The sequence below is a fragment of the Sus scrofa genome, chromosome 1 (genome assembly GCF_000003025.6).
Source record: "Sus scrofa isolate TJ Tabasco breed Duroc chromosome 1, Sscrofa11.1, whole genome shotgun sequence".
Classification (NCBI taxonomy): Eukaryota; Metazoa; Chordata; class Mammalia; order Artiodactyla; family Suidae; genus Sus; species Sus scrofa.
In genome coordinates this window covers 87,477,202-87,496,599 of record NC_010443.5, presented here as the reverse complement: position 1 = coordinate 87,496,599, position 19,398 = coordinate 87,477,202, and the positions used below count along the sequence as shown (strand labels likewise).

Here is a 19,398-nt window from a genome sequence, read left to right as displayed (position 1 = left end):
AAAATCTGATGACATACATACTGGCCATATGGTCCTTGGCAAGTTATCTAAACTCTCTGAGTTTCTGTTTTCTAATCTTAAAAACAGAAAATAAGAACATCTACTCCAAAGCTGTATTTTAAGAAATCAACAAGCTATCACATGTAAACTGATGCAGTGGTTAAGAGAAGTGGAGTCAGATGTCTGCATTTGAAATCCAATAAAGTTACTTAACCTTGCAAGGTATCATTTTTCCCATACACAGACTGGAGATAATAATAGCACTTCCAGGAGTTCCCCTCCTGGCACAGCAGAAGCAAATCTGACTAGAAACCATGAGGTTGTGAGTTCGATCCCCGGCCTGGCTCAGTGCGTTAAGGATCCGGTGTTGCCTTGAGCTGTGGTGTAGATTGCAGACATGGCTTGGATCCCACATTGCAGTGGCTGTGGTCTGGGGGGGAAGCTACAGCTCAGATTAGACCCCTAGCCTGGGAACCTCCATATGCGGAGGGTGCGGCCCTAAAAAGACAAAAAAAAGACAAATAATAGCGCTTCCTTTGTAGCTATGTTGTGGGGAATGAAATGAAATAATCCATATAAATCATTTAACATAATGATGGCTTAACTATTATAAGCTACAATTTTTTTAAGAACCTGGAATAGAGCAGACACTCAAAATGTTTGGTGCTATTCCTCTTCTCTCTATCCCCAATCCCTACTTCTTATACTCTTAACCATTGTGTATGGAAAATACATGTCTTTTTATTACCTTGTTCTTGTCAATAATGATGGGTAAGAGGTACATGTCTTTGTTTTTTTTGGGCAACATTTCTAATTAAAAATTCCTTGGATGCTATAGTCCATCTTTTGAGGGTCTTTGGGGGATTTTTCTGAAAATTTAATCCAGTTCAGAAGACACGTTTGTGCTAAATCTGGACATGAGGCAGATGGACAAGTAAATGTATTGCCTTAGGCAATTTTTTGCGTAGGTGGCACATGTAATATTTTATTTAGCATAACCTTGAACTACCTCTTTCTATGCAAAGGGTAAGTATGCTTGGATAGACCTAATTTTTAAAGAGTATGAGCTTATTATACATGCTTTAAGGATTCTCAGCAGGGATGGTGGGGGAGGGAAGGAAGTCTATGCCATTCACCATTATCGTTCATGCTCATCGGAGCTTTTACTGGGTCATGTTCTTTAACTCAGACTCACTAAAGTTGTTTTTTTGTTTCTTATTGAACTACTTTTACATAAAATTATATGACCAGCCATGTATTTCTTAAAAATATGTCTTATTATCAAGGCCAAATTTACAAAAAGGCAATTATTAAGCATTAGCACTTTTATCCACTGCCAACATGACATAAGCACTAAATCCTCTATTATTCAAAAACGTTGTCATTATTCATGGCAGACGCTAGGTACTATAAAAATAAATCAATAGTATTTATTTAGTTCCACTTCAAGTCTATTATGCTTTGACTTCACAAGTTCTCTTTAAAACTAAGAAAAACGATTCTGAATTAAAACAAAAGCTTTTATTTCCCCACCATGCCAAAATACTTAAAATTTTCTTGTGCTCAATGACAGAATATTAATTTTAGAAAACCAAGGAGACCTTGCCATGGCGCAATGGGTTAAGAATACAACTGCAGCAGTTCCGGTCACTGTGGAGGTGCAAATTCGATTCCCAGCCAGACGCAGTGTGTTAAAGGATCCTGCATTGCCACAGCAGTGGCATAAGTCACAGCTGCAGCTCAGATTCAATCCCTGGCCCAGGAACTTCCATATGCTGTGGATACAGTAGGAAGGAAGGAAGACAGGCAGGCATCAAGAAATCAAAAAAGGAAGAGTAACTTAGGGTAAATTCAGATCAATTTGTTCAGAAATAGAGGTGTCTATTGTTATTTACCATAACATGATGCAAATATAGTAATCAGAGTCTATACATGAATAAACTCTTAAATAACTCTTACTTCTACATGCCTCAGTTTCCCATTCTATCCTGAAGGAACAATATTCTTCCTAACAGATTTGCAGATCTATAAATGAAGCATCCCCACCAATTATGAAATTAAAATTCCTCAATTTACAGAGCTACAAAAGATAAATTGTGTACTATGTATTGGTCACTTGGGATTCAATGAAATTCACTTTTATTGTGCACTTGGAACAAATGCTTTAAATAAAAAGAAAATATAAATTGGGACCTGCAGAAAGAAACAAACAGGTCCACTATTATATTTGGAAACTTCAACATCCCTCTTTCAGTAGGAATAATTCAGGATGAGATGCAGAATTTGACAAAAGAACCTAACTGTGTTACAAGAGCTTCGAGCAACCTCAACAGTATGCTGAGAGAAAAAGTACTGACAAAACTAACCTTGGAAATGAATGGAATCTTTAAAACCAAAGGCAAAAGGAACTGCATATAAGCTTGTACTGTAGCTAGTAAAACTGTTTCCATGATGCACAGGTTAATAATTCTGATGCTGATATACATATAGAATGGAATGAAACAGGTAAATGGATGGCAGTGGCCAGGAAGCCAGGTTTCTCACTATTGGAGTGGAAACTCACAGATAAGCAAGGAAGGAAGCAATAATACCCATGCAGTATTGTATTCAAGTTGGCGACATCAATAAGAGCTCGTATTTAACTGTTACATATAGAAATGTGTGTGTGCATGAGCATGAGTTAGCATATATACACATATATATCTAGGCTCTGTCCCCAGAGAGGGCCTAGAAGCAATGCCGTCCCAGTAGCAACAAGAACATCTAAAGCCCAGATCTTGGTTTCTAAAACTATTTTTCAGTATAAAGAACTGGGACTCCCTGCATTAATGGTAATCCTAGGACTGGAGCAGGAAATATACAACATGAGCTCTTATAGTGACAAAGTATTTAAGGAAATGCTAGGGGGAAAAAAATCAAAGCACAATGCTAGGGGTATGTCAAACAGATACAGAAAGAGCTCGCAGTGGCCAAAGCTGGGACAATTTGGGTAAATAAATAAATAAAATAGTATTGAATTATAACCCAGAGTATGAAATAAATATCATGAGTCCATACCGATAGAAATAAACAATAAATAAATGAATAAACTAGGGAGAAGAGATAAACAGCCCTTGCATAAAAAATCTAAATTAATTTATATAGATATTTTACCCTAAAGGAAGGGCAGTGTAACTTCTTGCCCCTTGTAAAGAGCAGGAGATGGAAAGGGGGGAAAAAAAGAGTAACTTGAAAGGGGAGAAACCAGAAAAATACTCTTTCAACCAGGTGATCAAGGTCTACATCCACAGTCATAAATCATGCTGACACTGTGCACTCCTGGTAGGATATGTAATGAAATGACACTTCACTTCTGTGATCTTCCTCCTGAAGACCTACAACTCCAGCCTAATCATGTGGAAAACTTCAGAACAATTCCAGCCCCAGGGCATCCTACAATATACCTGACCAGTAATCCTAAACATAGCCAAGGTCATCAAAAACAGAGAAAGTTTGAGAAACTGTCACAGCCAAGAGGAGCCTAAGACAGGACAAATGTAATCTGGTAACACAGATGGGATCCTAAGACAGAAAAAAAAAAAAAATCATCTGATAAGAAAAAGGGAGAGAGGAATAAACTATTGACTTTTGTTAATAATAATGTATCAACATTGAATCATAAAATGTAGGAAATATACTAATATGTTATTAAATGGGGAAATATAGTGGTAGAGTGGGATATATGGGAACTCTGTACAATCTGCTCAGTGTTTCATAACTAAAATCTAAAACTCTTCTAAAAATGAAAGTTTACTAATAAAAAAAATCTTTAAAAATTATTTCTCATGAATAGCCGCTAGAAATTTCAGAACCCTAGAAACAAAGAAAAATTTAACAAGTTTCAAAAAGGATAAAGGGGATGACTTTCAAAGTGAGGAGACTTGGGATAGCATGAGGCTTCTTGTGAACAATGTTGATTCTAGAAAAAATGTGAGAAAATGCCTTCAAAGTTTTGAGGGAAAAATAACTTTGAGCCAATATAAATAAATAAATTTGAACCAAACTACACTACCACTCAAAACAAAATAAAAACAGTTTCAAATTTTACAGATTCAAAACTCACTATTCAGATACACTTCTTCAAACAACTATTACAAGATGTTTCCTAGCAAAAATAAAAAAGAAACCAAAGAAAGAGGAAAACAGGAATTGAGACACAAAAACAGCAAACCAGAGCCATCTTTCCAAGAGAATACAGTGAAATTCTAGGACAGGTGTATAGCAGATAGAGAGGCACCCAGTTCAAAGTAGACCTGAATGTCATAAGCTCTGAGAAGACTGAGTGTCACGAAGAAGAGAATACATCCCCTGTAACAAAAAGATAGTGAGAAAGTTGAATCATCCTAGTGAGAAGACAGACAAAAATTATAAAATTAAATTTATTATAATTCAATGTTAACTTCCATACTTCGAAATTGTAAAATTATAGTTCTCATGCAAGAAGCCAAATTTCATGAAATGAGATTACATTGCCTCCTATGGCTTCAAAATCCTTCCTGGTTCTGTAGTAAATAATATCTGTGTTCTCCGCAGTTTGAGGTCCTTATTGGTAAAGTATGTGGAACAAACCTGTAGACAGAGCACAAAAGACTTAACTATAATTAAGGATAAAGTGTAGATGCTATAACACGGGTAACTGAAAGTCATGTATATATGGGGGATGGAGGTAGGGAGGTCAAAAAAGGAAAAGCAATAAGAAACGCAGATGTGCTTCTCCTTTCATCTTGGACAGTGCAAAATCAACAGGTACTGCCCCGGGGTGAATTGGTAAAAACAGATGTTTAAGTATATCTTGTATTGATATAAAGGCAACCAAAAACCAGACTAAAGATAAGTATATGACAGACTGAGAGAGTAGGAGAGTTTAGGAAGGTGTTGGAAGAATAAGGAGATATAAAATAATGAGTGACAGTCCTCATTTTTCAAAGTAGAGGATTGATACTTACTAAAGTTGATAAATCAAGACATGTAGATAACTACACATTAGTAAAAATTGTTAAAAACAGATAAGGTTTATTATTTTGAAGGATTTTTTAAAATTCAAAATCATAAAAGTAAGTTTAAGCTTTGGTTATTTGAAAATGTTTATGTTTATGCCCAAATTCTGAGGGATAAATGACATCTTAGATACTGCTACTTTAGTTACACTTGGAAATTCACAGACCCATGAAGTTAATGACAATAAACAAACCAAACTCAAAAGTATGTAGTGAACCTTAAGCCTCCACTATTTCACAAAGAAAGCAAGCATGAAAATCAACCAACTAAATATTTAATTCATAGGAAAAGAAAAATCTAAGAAATAAAAATATGCAGAAAACAAACAAATTAAAAAATCCATGAGTAAAAGAAGAGAAAAAATAGATTTGATGATTTAATTTTATTTAAAACATAAAAAAGACATGCCTCCGGCAAGTTGGTTTATATTAGTTTTCTTTTGTAAAGGAAAAACATGGGTATACATAAGCAAAACAAGAAATGGAGGAGCTCCCTTGTGGCTCAGCAGGTTAAGGATCCAGCATTGTCACTGCAGTGGCTTTGGCCTGGGAACTTCCACATGCTGCAGGTGTGGCCCGAAAACAAAAGACATAAGTAATTATATTGCTTTTTAAAATTTTTATTACAGTTGATTTACAGTGTTCTGTCAATTTCTGCTGTACAGCAAAGTGACCCAGTCTTTAATTATATTGCTTTTAATTATAACAGCTAAATTCTGAGGGAACATGAAGCAATTTAAGAAGCACTCTGAAACGCAGGACCTTATAAGCCAGGCCCAGCAAATATAGAAATACCTTGTAGGTGAGACATTAATTAACTACCATATGGGGAGTTCCTGTTGTGTCTCAGCGATAAAAACCCCACTAGGATCCTTGAGGATGCGGGTTTGATCCTTGGCCTCACTCAGTGGGTTAAGGATCTGGTGTTGCAGTGAGCCGTGGTGCAGTTAAGGACAAGGCTGTGGCTGTGGTGTAGGCCAGCAACTGCAGCTCTGATTTGACCCCTAACGCAGGAACCTCCATATACCCTGGGTGTGGCCCTAAAAAAAAAAAAAAAAAGGTGCCATATGGATAACAACTACAAGTAGAGCCCTAGGAGGCAAAGTTATACATGGGAAGAAAAACAGGAGATTTTGCTAACAGGGAAGGCAAACAATGAGAAAGTTTCCAGAAGCAATAGACAACTGTTAAACCACGTTACAGCGACATTAGGCAGAAGAGATTCTGAACAGATGCAAAGCCAGAGTGATCCTTCCTGTACCACAGTCTCTGAAAAAGATAGCAATTAAGGGGTGAGTAGATGTCCAAAGTTTGCCAACAAAATAGTAAGTCAATTATTGAAAGATAACAGGAAGAGAAAATAAACGGGCAGAAGGAGAAAAACTATGCAGGGATGCAATCCTGGTGTCCTCCAAGGAGGCAGCATCACAAGTATCCCATTTTGTTAGCTCTCATAGACTCCTATCATTTTAGGACTAGCGAAGACTGCAGAAATTATTTTCTGAATTCTTCTCATTTTACACATAAGGAATATGTGTCCCAGACAAGGAACAAGGAAAGTTACACATCTAAGAAGAAACTCTAGACATCAGAATAACAGTGCAGTTCTTACCCCATCAGACAGCATAATCTCCAGTTTACTCCAACACAAGATAGAAGGTAAGGCTCCATGATTTTCTGCTATTTCAAAATTTCTATATGATATTTTAAGTTTTCATGTGTTCTAAGCAATGCCTACCCTGTAGAGAGATGGGAGGAGACAAAAAAAAAAAAAAAAAAAAAAAAAAGGAAAAAAAGAAGCTTTCTCCAGACCCCACTTGGCTCAGTGTCTACAGGCTTCTGCCAAACCCCTGGCATTCAGGCAGTTACATAGAAATGTCTGGCAGGGCAGTACTGTCCCACTGGGACATCAGCACATCCATCCTGATTCTTATTCAAATGTGTAAATCTCAAAGCCCCCTGAAACAGAATGTAAATGCAGTTTTTGCCTTTCCACAGGAGATCAGAGCCACAGTTTAAGCTTCTTTGTAATATTCCTAACCTCCCAGGCTCCAGGCCTCTAAGAGCACTTCAGGACACAAACCTGCCTCAGGCACTGTTTTGCAGTCCAATTAAGATGGAAGTAGGAAGTAATTCTAAGACTCTGAATAGGTTCTTGAAGAAAATATCAGGAAAATGACTGTGCCCTCATGCCTATCCAGCACATCTGGTAGGAAAGGGACTGTCACTTTATTTGCATTCTGTGAACAATTTAAAAAGTAATTAGCAGTTTGGAACAAACAGTTGACTGAAAGCTCCCCTCCCCCCATAAAGAAGTAATCCTGACAAAATTAAAGTCTTTTTTTAAATTTCTTAATTGAGTTCCATTACTTTAAATTTTTAAATTTAATCTTTATCTTTGCACCAAATCATTTTGCAGAAATGGGGGCTGGAGGGGACCATGCCATGGAGAGGGGGTTTAAGAGACATGAAAGGGAAGAAGTTCACAAAAGGCTGAACGGGGGCAAAGGGATCTGGGGAAGGGGGCTGCAGAGGGAAGCTGAAAAGACAGGAGACAAACAGAACAGAGAAGATAACACAGAGGTGAGAACAAGAGCTTCTTCCTTTTCAGAGGAAGGTGAGCAGAAGGTCTTCAAAGAGTCCAGGCAGACCAGAGGGCGGTCCACATCATCAGTCGCACTTCCTGCAGGACTAAATAGATTGCAGGTCCACCTCCGCTAAGGAGCCCTATCTACGAAGGTGCAGGGCCCTTCCGCAAAGGGTTGAAGTTGGGGGCATCTGCAGATTCGGATTCTGTTGACCCAAAGACTTCTATTTTCCCTAGGAAACTTCTGACTTAATATTTGACATATTTCACTTCCAATTGCAAATGAAATTTATATTGAGATAATACTTCTCAAAAGTGCTTGGAACTCTATTTCTGATGTATTCATGCACTGCCGAAGAATGATAGGCCAGCAGTGGCTACATCCTATGAAACTCGATACCTGTAGATCAGCACTTGAGCGGTGGAGGCAAATTTCTTAGGAACGGCGTTTAACCCTGTAGCAATAAATAGAGTATAACCCGTTGAGATGCAATACAGGGAACGCTCATATTTTTAACGCTGGACAGACACTTCCATTAGATCTGAGATTTCTTTTCTATTAATTAATCTAGGGAAAAGGATCACAATATCTGTACACTGTAAGGCACATGCCTCTCAACTCTTTCCAGACAATACTAATCACTGTGCTCTCCCACCTGAGGCAGGACTCAGTCGCCTACCTTCCTAGCATTCAAAGGATAAGAGCTGGTAGAAGAGTCAAAGAAATTGGCTTCCCACCTAAGAGCTATTCCTTACTTCTGACACGACTTACTCAACAATTAGTAATTACTCAGTCCAAATACTTAGAATTGCAAAGAAAAAAGAACTAGAAAAGTTGCAAACTACCAAAATGTTTTGAAAATTGCTATGTATTCAGAGTGAGAAATTCTATTTTAAATTCAAGTTTTCTATAATAAATACATAATTGTACAGTGTTTTATAATCTTCAAAGACCCTTCAACTACAGATTTGTTTCTCTTCTCAGCTGAGCACTAAATGCTCTCTTCAACCTGCTGTATATGGGCCTGCTACATCATGGTTTTTCTTTGCATTTCTAACTCAGTATTTCTGGGGCTAAGAATAAAATCAAAATCACAATTATTCTATGATCTAAAGCAAAATTTTGACCCTAGAAACATAAGCGAACATCAATTTAATATGCTTGAAGATCATTTCTGCTTTCATGTACTTTTTACCGTAGAGAAAGTGAGACATGTTTTTCCTAGATCTAATACATTTGAATGCAAGTGATCATAGGTACAGGTGATGAAACCAGACTTTTGTTACCACAGATTGACATCAAAGACATCCTGTGCTCTAGTAGAAAAAAATGAACCATTCTGAGGAAACAGTTACTGAGATCCTTTCAAAATTTCAGCCACCATCCCCACGCCTTAAAGTCAGTTAATATAGAGAATACACACCAACTGGGTTCCTTATAACTTGATTTAATTACTAAAATAAATTCGTTATCCATATCCACAACTGTGATATCCTTTATTACGACAGCACAAATTATATAAGGTTCAAAAAACAATAAAAGCTCTGATTCAGCATAAACAAAAACCTAGCATAGAAAACCCTACAGAATCAATCAAATCAGTTTTCGCTAATTTTAAGTACCTTGCTCTGGATGCATATTTTTTTAAAGCTTCACATAGGATTTTTTTTTATTGTGAATTATTGCCAGCAAAAAAGCAAACAACGAAATCCAGCTTACAGAAAATTTCATTCTAAGTGCCTACCTTATTTTTCTATATCTTCCACTTCTACCTAGATCTGAGAGATTAATAACAAAGTTGGAAGTGCAGTTGCTGGCACATGTTTCCATGTTGTTATGTCTTTTTTTTCCTAACCTGTTCTGGGGAGTAGGTAGACTAGAGCCAGGAGGAGGATGTGGCCAGGCTGTTGTTCAATTATCAAACAATTCAGAAATGTTTCCTTTAAAACATTCTCTGACTGAGGAGGGGGAAATGTGGCCAGAGAAGGAAGCTGACTTTTGGCAAATTTACTTTATCTGGCGCATCAAAATGTGCACCCAACACTAACTGCTGTTCTCAGACTTCACTGCTCTCCAACATTCTGCTGGCTTGAAATGGAACTAAAGGTGGAAGAAAGGGTGTTTTTAATTCCTGAAAGTGGATACTTGCTCAGCAAACACCATAAAAATTTAATTGTACTGTTTTCCTCATCAAGCTGAGAGGGATTTATTCACCAATTTGGGGAATTAATTCCCTTGTAGGATGAATAAAACATTATTTCCCAAGATTTATTTATTTGGTGAGTTTTTTAAAACACGTTGTAGTAACACATTTTCTGTGTTGGCAAAACTGAAGAAAAATGGAGCTGATAAAAGCATGCTCGTTAGTTGGGAGGTTTGTGTCTACGAGGCTTAGACTTCTGGATTCAACTTACTACCTATGTGAGTCCTTTAATATTTCAAAAATTCTGGTTTTTCATCTCTTAGAATAGTGCTAAGCAAGTACATTAGTTGCCCTTCATCAATGGTAATAACAGAGGGAAAAGAAAGCAAATACAGCAACAAAATGGTTAAAAAAAAAAATAGATACCAGTTTCAATTTCATCTAGTTCAAAATTTTTCTAACAGTATGTACAAAAGCTGTAGGGAAGGGAATACAAAAGCTATTTACAAGCAAGCCAAGCTGCTCAGCAGAGAGATAAGAGAGCAGAGCTTAGGATGGTAAGAGTGAAATGGAGTAAAATCATTCGTTTACTAGTTTGTCTGTTTTGCATAAATTTCCATGCAGCTAATTCAAAGGTCCTTAACTTCACGTGTATATAATGCTATTCTTTCATCCTTTAGAGATTCAAAATTCAAGTCGCAACCTGAAGAGATGAGTAATGTCTAATGACATATGCTTGAAGGGGACAAGTTCCTGAGATTGGAGCTGAAGTTGAAAGTCATTGTGCTTGAATGCCCTTTATTCTGTGTGTCTGCAGACCTGTCTTGAATGTAGGATCCTCACGAACACCACTGCCTGAGGAGAATCATCTAGCCTGACTCTGTTACATGGGTTGGAAGGTGACAGGACCACAACCCTGCTTATTACCCACTAGATTTCCTGACAACTTGCTGGTGTAAATAGTCATGAGTAATAGTTTCTACCTTTGGAACTTTGATTCCTTTTTTAATTGAGAAAAGTCATCATTTGAATGAAACGCTTCGGTATAATGTACTACTTAATTTGAGCAGAACAGCCACTGGGCCCAAGGACTTCACCAAGTGAATAGGCATAGAGAGAATAGCCCAGTACTCTGGGCCCCTGGATCCCACTTAGGTACAAATGACCCAAGATATGTATTATCATACCCAGACTCAGTGGTTTAACTTGATAAGAAAACAATGATGCTCAGTGCTCAGTGAGCTTCCAGAGGCTTACTGCCCAGGACCCACGGCCAACCATAAGCCCAGTCATTTCACTACAAAGAGAGCTTGTGAGGTCAAAGTGACCATCACAACCCCTCCTGTAGCTGATATCTCCCAAGACTCTTTCACCCCCACTGGACACTAAAACCATTGTCCTTTCAGCAGTGTCCTTTCCTTTCTGCACTCGCTCTTTGGCTCTGGCTTCAAGCTATAAGATGATGGGAAATGGATTCTTTTTGTCTCTAGGTATTCCTCTTAATCTGCTATAATATGGTTTATGTGGTGGGAGAAGAGAAGAGACAGAAAGTGAATACTATATTAAGAGGCAGCTGTTAGGAACACATCTTTGGAGTCAAACACTGAGGGTTAGAATGACCCTGAAGTCTGCTAGTTTCACCTTGGACAAATTACTTAGCCTCTCTAGATTTCATTTTCTTCATCTGTAAAATGAACCTAAATAAGTAAGAAAGAAATAAAAACTGTTGAGGTTAATCACTTGTTGGGTTCATATTTGATGTAACATATATCTATTAAATATATTAGCTCATATGCAGTATTATCATCATAGAAACATGGGGTGTTGAGCATGTAGACAATAGATTCTCAACTGTAAAATTTAAAGGAAGTTTGAAATATCTACCCAAGGAGAATTCTAAGTAGAAAATCTTAGCTATAGGAAAAGAAAAACAAACATGCATTTATTAAACACATTTTACTCTCCAGACATTACGCTAGCCCCTCACATGTTATTTCATTTCATTATCAAATTAAGCCTGCATAGGTTGCAACTCCATGGGAAAGAAAACAAACTTGAGTCTTTATTATTTTGTCTTTTTCACAAGACTTCCCAGTTTGAGGCAAAGATGAGTTTCCAACACAGATGGATCCACCCTCCAAATTTGTGTGTTCTCATCAAACCAAGATGCCTTCACTATATATTCAGTGGACACAGTCCACCACTAATAGTATAAGTTCAAATGAACCAATATGTGTGATGGCATGAAAACAAATCAGTTTAAGTTATTATGAAGCATTTATAACAACTAGAGTAGTTTCAGCAAATATACCATAATTAACAACCCTAACTAGCAAGGAGTTCATTTTAATTATTATTAGACCCATCAGCAACTTATTTAATCATTCTGACCTATACTACTTAAAAATAGTCTTTGCAGAATAATGTAAAAGGAACATTAAAGAAGCCAACTGTCATAAAACTCTTTTTTTCACAAGGAGGAAACTTCATAGGTGCTAATAGATTTGGTGATATGCCTTAAGGCACATGAAAACCAGGCTCTCCAGCCGCTGCTCTGAGGTTAATATTTCACTATTATATAGCAACTTTTCCCTTCTGAGGATGTCTAAGAGCTTTATAACTTTACAAACAACCTAACATCTCTTCAGTCAATATTCTTCCTTTCCTAAATAAATATAAATTCTGCTTAATTTCACTAGGGAAAAAGCACAAGACCACTCCATTTCTTCATCAGCACATGCCATGCTCTCCACTGGACTCTAGCTGCACTTTTTTTTAATCAGTCTTATAGCTCTTATCACATTGTAGCATAATTATTAATTTATACACCTGTCTTACCAAATAGCCAGTAGGCAACTTGATGGCAAAGGCCATGTCTTATTCACTGTGGTACAGTTTCTGTTCAACCACTATTTAATAAGCAGTTAGTCTGTGCCAGGGTCAGGCTATAAAGACAAATGAGACAGAGTGCTGGCCCAGGGGAATGTGTGGACAAATGGAGATGAGCACATCAATTGATCCTCTCAATGTAATGGGGGAGAATGGCTATGGATACACAAACACAGCAGGGGCATGAGCTGATGAGAGCATGAGAAGGACCTGAACCCAGCCCAGGTGATTCAGGGACTCTCAGAAGGAGGTGAGTCTGTAGTTCTGATCTGAGGATGTTATCTCAAGTTGCTAGTAAAGAAAAGCCTTGGTAAGGAATTTGTATCTTGTTCTACATGTGATTAGAAGTCTTGAGAGGGTTGTGAGTAGGGAGTGAGATTGTTTAACTTTATAAGGATCATTTGATTTTATAAGAATCCCTTTGTGAAACTGAGAGAAGGCTGGAAGGGACCAGTTAAATCAGGTAGAGATGTAGGCAAGAAATTAGGGTGGTAACACCAGAGGGAATGAAAATGATGAAGTCAGGATGTATTATTATAAAGCCTATAGAAGATTTGGATGGGATGCTTGAAATAAAGTGAAGGATCAGTCCAAGATTTTACTCTGAATAACCAGATGAATTGTGCCCTGAGGAAGCCAAGGAATTGAGAGAGTGGACCATGTTGGGAGGAGCACAGATACTGAAATAGATAAGAAAGCTGACTGGAGTCGTAAGAGGAGAAACCGTGAATGACTCCGACTAGAAGGATGGCTAGAGGGATTATGTGTTGTCCTGCTCAGAAACCTTCTATGTCTTCCTGTGTCATTGCTACAGGAGGGTAGGGAACATGTCCTGTCTTCTTTGCATCCAAATTTGGCATGTACCAAACAACCTGGGAGCTCAGTAAGTATTTGTAAACAGCAAATGACTTAGAAGAATGACCTATGCAATAGAAGATATGGCTCTTCAAGATCTCTCACTTGTCCCCCACCACCCCACCACCTTGTCCAACATACTACTCCACATTTCTGGATCCGCCCTGCATTCTTCCACATTCACGCTTGCCTTGTTCATGAGTATCTCGCAGATGATTTTCCCCAATTCAAATCACCCATATGTATATATGCCTCTTGAAAACCTCCACATGTTTCAAAATTCAGCTCTTGCCCCACATCCTCTAAGAGCAGTTAAATACACTTCATCTTCTGCTCTGTGATCTATTAACATCTAAAATAGCGCTTCTCAAAGCCTTTTTTGGCTTACATTTACCTGCTCCTTGGGATTATCAAATCCAGAGCAGTAAAAACTTTTTTCTTATTTTTATTTTCACCTTCATTTTTTTTTGGAAAAGTATAATTTTTATTGGAATATTTAATGATTTGTAAACTATCTTGTCCTATGTGGTATTGAGAAAAGAATTAAAAATCCATCTTAAAGCTGATAATACAAATACTAAAAATGGGATTCAATGACACAATTATTCCTCCATGCAGAAAAATAATTTTATCTAATAGTTATGTATACCCATTGAATGAAAATGATTCATGCTATTTATTATTCCTATTGAAATAAGTTGATTTGTACATTTTATTTTACCTATATTTATTTTTTATAATATTAAACGGTGCTTTGTTTTTTTCTTTTTTTTTTTCCCACTGTACAGTAAGGGGATCAAGTTATCCTTACATGTATACATTACAATTACATTTTTTTTCCCCATCCTTTGTTCTGTTGCAACATGAATATCTAGACAAAGTTCTCAATGCTACTTGGCAGGATCTCCTTGTAAATCTATTTTAAGTTGTATCTGATAACCCCAAGCTCCTGATCCCTCCCACTCCCTTCCTCTCCCATCAGGCAACCACAAGTCTTTTCTCCAAGTCCATGATTTTCTTTTCTGAGGAGATGTTCATTTGTGCTGAATATTAGATTCCAGTTATAAGTGATAGCATATGGTATTTGTCTTTGTCTTTCTGGCTCATTTCACTCAGTATGAGAGTCTCTAGTTCCATCTATGTTGCTGCAAATGGCATTATGTCATTCTTTTTTATGGCTGAGTAGTATTCCATTGTGTATATATACCACTTCTTCCTAATCCAATCATCTGTTGATGGACATTTGGGTTGTTTCCATGTCCTGGCTATTGTGAATAGTGCTGCAATGAACACGGGTGTATGTGTCTCTTTTAAGTAGAGTTTTGTCCAGACAGATGACCAAGAGTGGGATTGTGGGGTCATATGGAAGTTCTATGTATAGATTTCTAAGGTATCTCCAAACTGTTCTCCATAGTGGCTGTACCAGTTGACATTCCCACCAACAGTACAGGAGGGTTCCCTTTTCTCCACAGCCCCTCCAGCACTTGTTATTTGTGGACTTAATAATGATGGCCATTCTGACTGGTGTGAGGTGGTATCTCATGGTAGTTTTGATTTGCATTTCTCTTATAATCAGCGATGTTGAGCATTTTTTCATGTGTTTGCTGGCCATCTGTATATCTTCCTTGGAGAACTGTCTATTCAGGTCTTTTGCCCATTTTTCCATTGATTGATTGGTTTTTTTTGCTGTTGGGTTGTATAAGTTGCTTATATATTCTAGAGATTAAGCCCTTGTCGCTTGCATCATTTGAAACTATTTTCTCCCATTCTGTAAGTTGTCTTTTTGGTTTCTTTTGGGTTTCCTTTGCTGTGCAAAAGCTTTTCAGTTTGATGAGGTCCCATGGGTTTATTTTTGCTCTAATTTCTATTGCTTTGGGAGACTGACCTGAGAAAATATTCATGATGTTGATGTCAGAGAGTGTTTTGCCTATGTTTTCTTCTAGGAGTTTGATGGTGTCCTGTTGTATATTTAAGTCTTTCAGCCATTTGGAGTTTATTTTTGTGCATGGTGTGAGGGTGTGTTCTAGTTTCATTGCTTTGCATGCAGCTGTCCAGGTTTCCCAGCAATGCTTGCTGAATAGACTTTCTTTTTCCCATTTTATGTTCTTGCCTCCCTTGTCAAAGATTAATTGACCATAGGTGTCAGGGTTTATTTTTGCCTTCTTAATTAGGCATTTTTTCCAAAATTCTTTGTAGTTGCATCAAACATTATAATTGGATTCAATTAAAATAAAATTAAAATAGGAAGAAAGGATTTCTTCTAACTAAATACAATTAGAATCATATCTGTACTTTCAAATTATTTTTCTTAGGGAGCAAAGCAAATCTGAAACCACAAATTGTTTATTAATGAACATTCTTCATTTGCTAACATTTGGATAATAAGGTCCCCGAAGCTACATGCCCATCTCTCCTGCAGACACAACCCACCAGCCTCACCCTCCATCCACCTCTTATTGAACCAAACCTGGGTGTTCTCACCTGCAGGCGGTAAAGCCAATCTACCTGGTTGTGGTGAAGGAAAGCCCAGTATTTATTGTACAGCAGAGACAAAGAGTTTGGGACAGCTAATGCTCAAAAAACAGCAACTCCCAGAGATTTCCAGAAAGCATTTTTAAAGGCCAGGTAAGGGAGAGGAGTGGCAGGGTATGTGGTCAGCTGCTACAGAGTTCTCTGACTGGTTGACAGGGAGATAATAGGGTAGTGTCACAGGAGTTAACATGATCAATCCTTAGGCTCCAGTAGGTTTAGGGACTAAGTGTTCATGGTCATCAAGTAGTTAACTTCTTCCATTTGGTGGTGGTTTTAGCATGTGTAGAAGAACTCAGGAAATGTGCATCAGATACTGTTATCTCAGTACTTCAGCATATGAAGACTCTTATGCTGGTTTACTGTTTAAATTGTTACCAGTTCTCCTGGCCCAACTGTTACTTTTGTCATTGCATGTTCACATCCTTTAGATCATTAATTCTTGAGTCAGGCTTTTGTGGCTCCGGGGAGGCCTGGGAGACTAATGCTTTTCTACAAGCAAGAAGCCAACAAAGGACATGAGGGGAGGGGACTGTCCTGGAAAGGACCCTTAGGGTCCCCAAGTGCCCATGAGTCCCACTCAGGCTCAAGTACTTGCTGTTGGTTGAGTGCATATCAGCTCCCACAATTCTCTGCATTGGCTCTTCCCTTGGACTTTTCCCCTTGGAGAGCCCCAATTCAACTTTTTGGTTTATTTCACATGACACACTCACTCTGAGCTCTTTGCCAATGGAGGCTGCTCTGTTTCTCCAACAGCTCCACATGACTCAGCGTACCTGTCCTAATCTGGCACTTATCTAGGTTGACCTCCTTTCTAACTGCCAGGACAGGCTTTGTATCCAATTATTTTGGTACCACCAGGACTTTGTACTGGCTGCAGAAAAGTAGATGCGCAACCAAAAACTGCTGAGATGAATGAACCTCCAGAAGCTCAAAGCTATAAAAGGCAATTCCATCTTGGTTTATTATAGCTTCTTCTTTCAAAGATAAACTTTGATTAATTGTATCTTTAGCCACAGGCATGTGGATTCCTTCCACTAGCTGTAGGTAGCCCACATTGCTGTGAACTACATTTTTCCCTCAGTAATTATGGATGCTGCTTTTTTTTTTTCTTTCTTAATCCCTCCAGGCCTTTCAATTACTAATTGTGTTATCCTACTGTGTAATCGGCCTGGACGATAAACTGTCAGCAGTTACTTTTTTTTAATGTAAACGATGTCTTTATCCACAAGTCTGGGCTGCCCTTTTTTGAGGGGGTAGTGCAGGATGGGGAATGAAGGGTGTTTCTTAGTGAAGCAAGCATATTTTAGAGTTTCATAGATATTCATTTCTAATCTTTGATACAAATATGCATGCATTCTGGGAGTAATTACCAGCATAGTTTGACATAATGATGCTTAAAACACAGGGAGCACTTCCCAATTTTGAATGTAATAGACACTGCTAATCTGATTCTGCCCCGACCCTACAATGACACACTTAAAGCCAACTCACTTCTCTGAGTCTCAGTTTATTCCATTAAGAAAGTGGTTCTCAGAGTTCCTGTTGTGGCTCAAAGGGTTAAGAACCTAACTAGTATCCATGGGGATATTGGTTTGATCCCTGGCCTTGCTCAGTGGGTTAAGGAACTGGTGTTGCCATGACCCGTGGTATAGACTGAAGACATGGCTTGGATCTGGCATTGCTGTGGCTGTGGTGTAGGCTGGCAGATGTAGCTCCAATTCAACCCCTAGCCTGGGACCTCCATATGCTGTGGGTATAGCCCTAAAAGGCAAATGGTTCTCCCCAGCTCAAATATCAACCCAGGATTGTGGAAGAACAGAGCGTGGAATCAGGACTTGGACCCTTCACTGGCAGAGTCTCCTGCCTTACCTCAAAATACATCCATAAAAGTAATTTAGAAGAGTAGTTATCAGTGCTTGTAAGACAGGAAAATCCTGTTCTGCAGTTTCTGGTCAGAAAGAGATCACAGGCAGAAGACATACCTTTCTCAGTTAAGGAAAGACTTCCCTATATTAGCTCATTGATAAGGCTGAAGATGGGATTTGTTATCCACAGGAAAGAGAAACTTTCTCTTACAGAAAACATTCAAACCCAGTGCCAGCTAGTTAGTTGCCTGATAAGAATGAGCACAGAGAAAATGCTAGCAAATCAGAAGAAATACTAGAATACAATTAGCCCTAGATTCCATTAAGCCTTTTAAGTACACCTCTTCCTGGCACTCAGCACTCAAAACATTTTTTAAATGAATGAAAGCATTAGTGAATGCAGGCATAAACTGTTCCTGTGTGTGCAAAAGCCTGTTCTAAGCAGTCCCACAGCCCTGGGTATTACTAGCCTGAAGGGAAATTAACATTTATGGTGCTATTTAAACTCTCATACACATTCCTGAAAGTAATATATTATTTTCTCTAGTTTATAGAAGAGGAAACCAAGATTAAGAATTGTGTTCAGGGAGTTCCCATTGTGGCTCAGCAGGTTAAGGATCCAACTAGTATCCATGAGGATGCAGGTTCCATCCCTGGCCTTGCTCACTGTGTTAAGGATCCAGCATGGGAGTGAGCTACAGTGTAGGTCACAGACATGGCTCAGATCTAGCATTGCTGTTGTGTGGTATAGACTGACAGCTCTGATTCGACCTGTAGCCTGGGAACTTCCATATGCTGCAGGTACAGCCATTAAAAAGCAAATAAAAAAAGAAGAAAGGAAAAAGAAATGTGTTCAGAATCACAAACTGCCTAATAAGTCGCCAAACTGGGATTAAATCCATTTCTATCTTCAAAGCCCGTGCATCTATACTCCACCATGATACTTCTGTGATTTCCCATAAGCATGATTTCACAGTGACTTTGGAACATCCTTTCCTCTCTGACTCAAGATTCCAAGCAGAGTCATTTGTATACAGTACCAGACACAAGCCTGAGCATCCTGGGAGAGGTATGGGGCTGCCGCCAAAGAGGTCTTCCAGGTAGGTAAACTAAACCAGTGCTTAAAGTGAGTATGACTGGCTTTGAGTTGCAACATAATCAGGTAAGATTTATAAGCAAGAGATTTTAAGGACTGTAAATTATTAATACTTTTGCACACTCTCATAAAGTATTCCAGGGGTTAGTTGTTGGAAGGAAAGAGGAGAATGAAATAGGCATTAAACTGCTCTGACTCCTTTCTAAAGACCTGCCTGGACTAAGGCATCTAATCTCATCAATTCTCCATCTCTGAGTGTTACCTCCAGCCCTGCTGACAGCTAGGAAACACCAGAGCTACTTGGTTTTCTTTCTCCTACCTGTCCCCAGAGCTCATGCATATAGAATATTGAGTGCTCAGTCCCAAAATATCACCCCTATGTTGGCTGAAATCA

At 38.3% G+C, this 19,398-nt stretch overlaps 1 long non-coding RNA gene across 1 annotated transcript in view; it reads right to left on the bottom strand.

The window, feature by feature from the left end:
- Positions 500-19,398, bottom strand: part of LOC106508944 — a 165,727-nt gene continuing 146,828 nt past the window's right edge. Inside the window, exon 7 of the long non-coding RNA XR_002344085.1 lies at positions 500-4,608. This is a non-coding gene — a long non-coding RNA (uncharacterized LOC106508944). The remainder of the gene's footprint in view (positions 4,609-19,398) is intronic.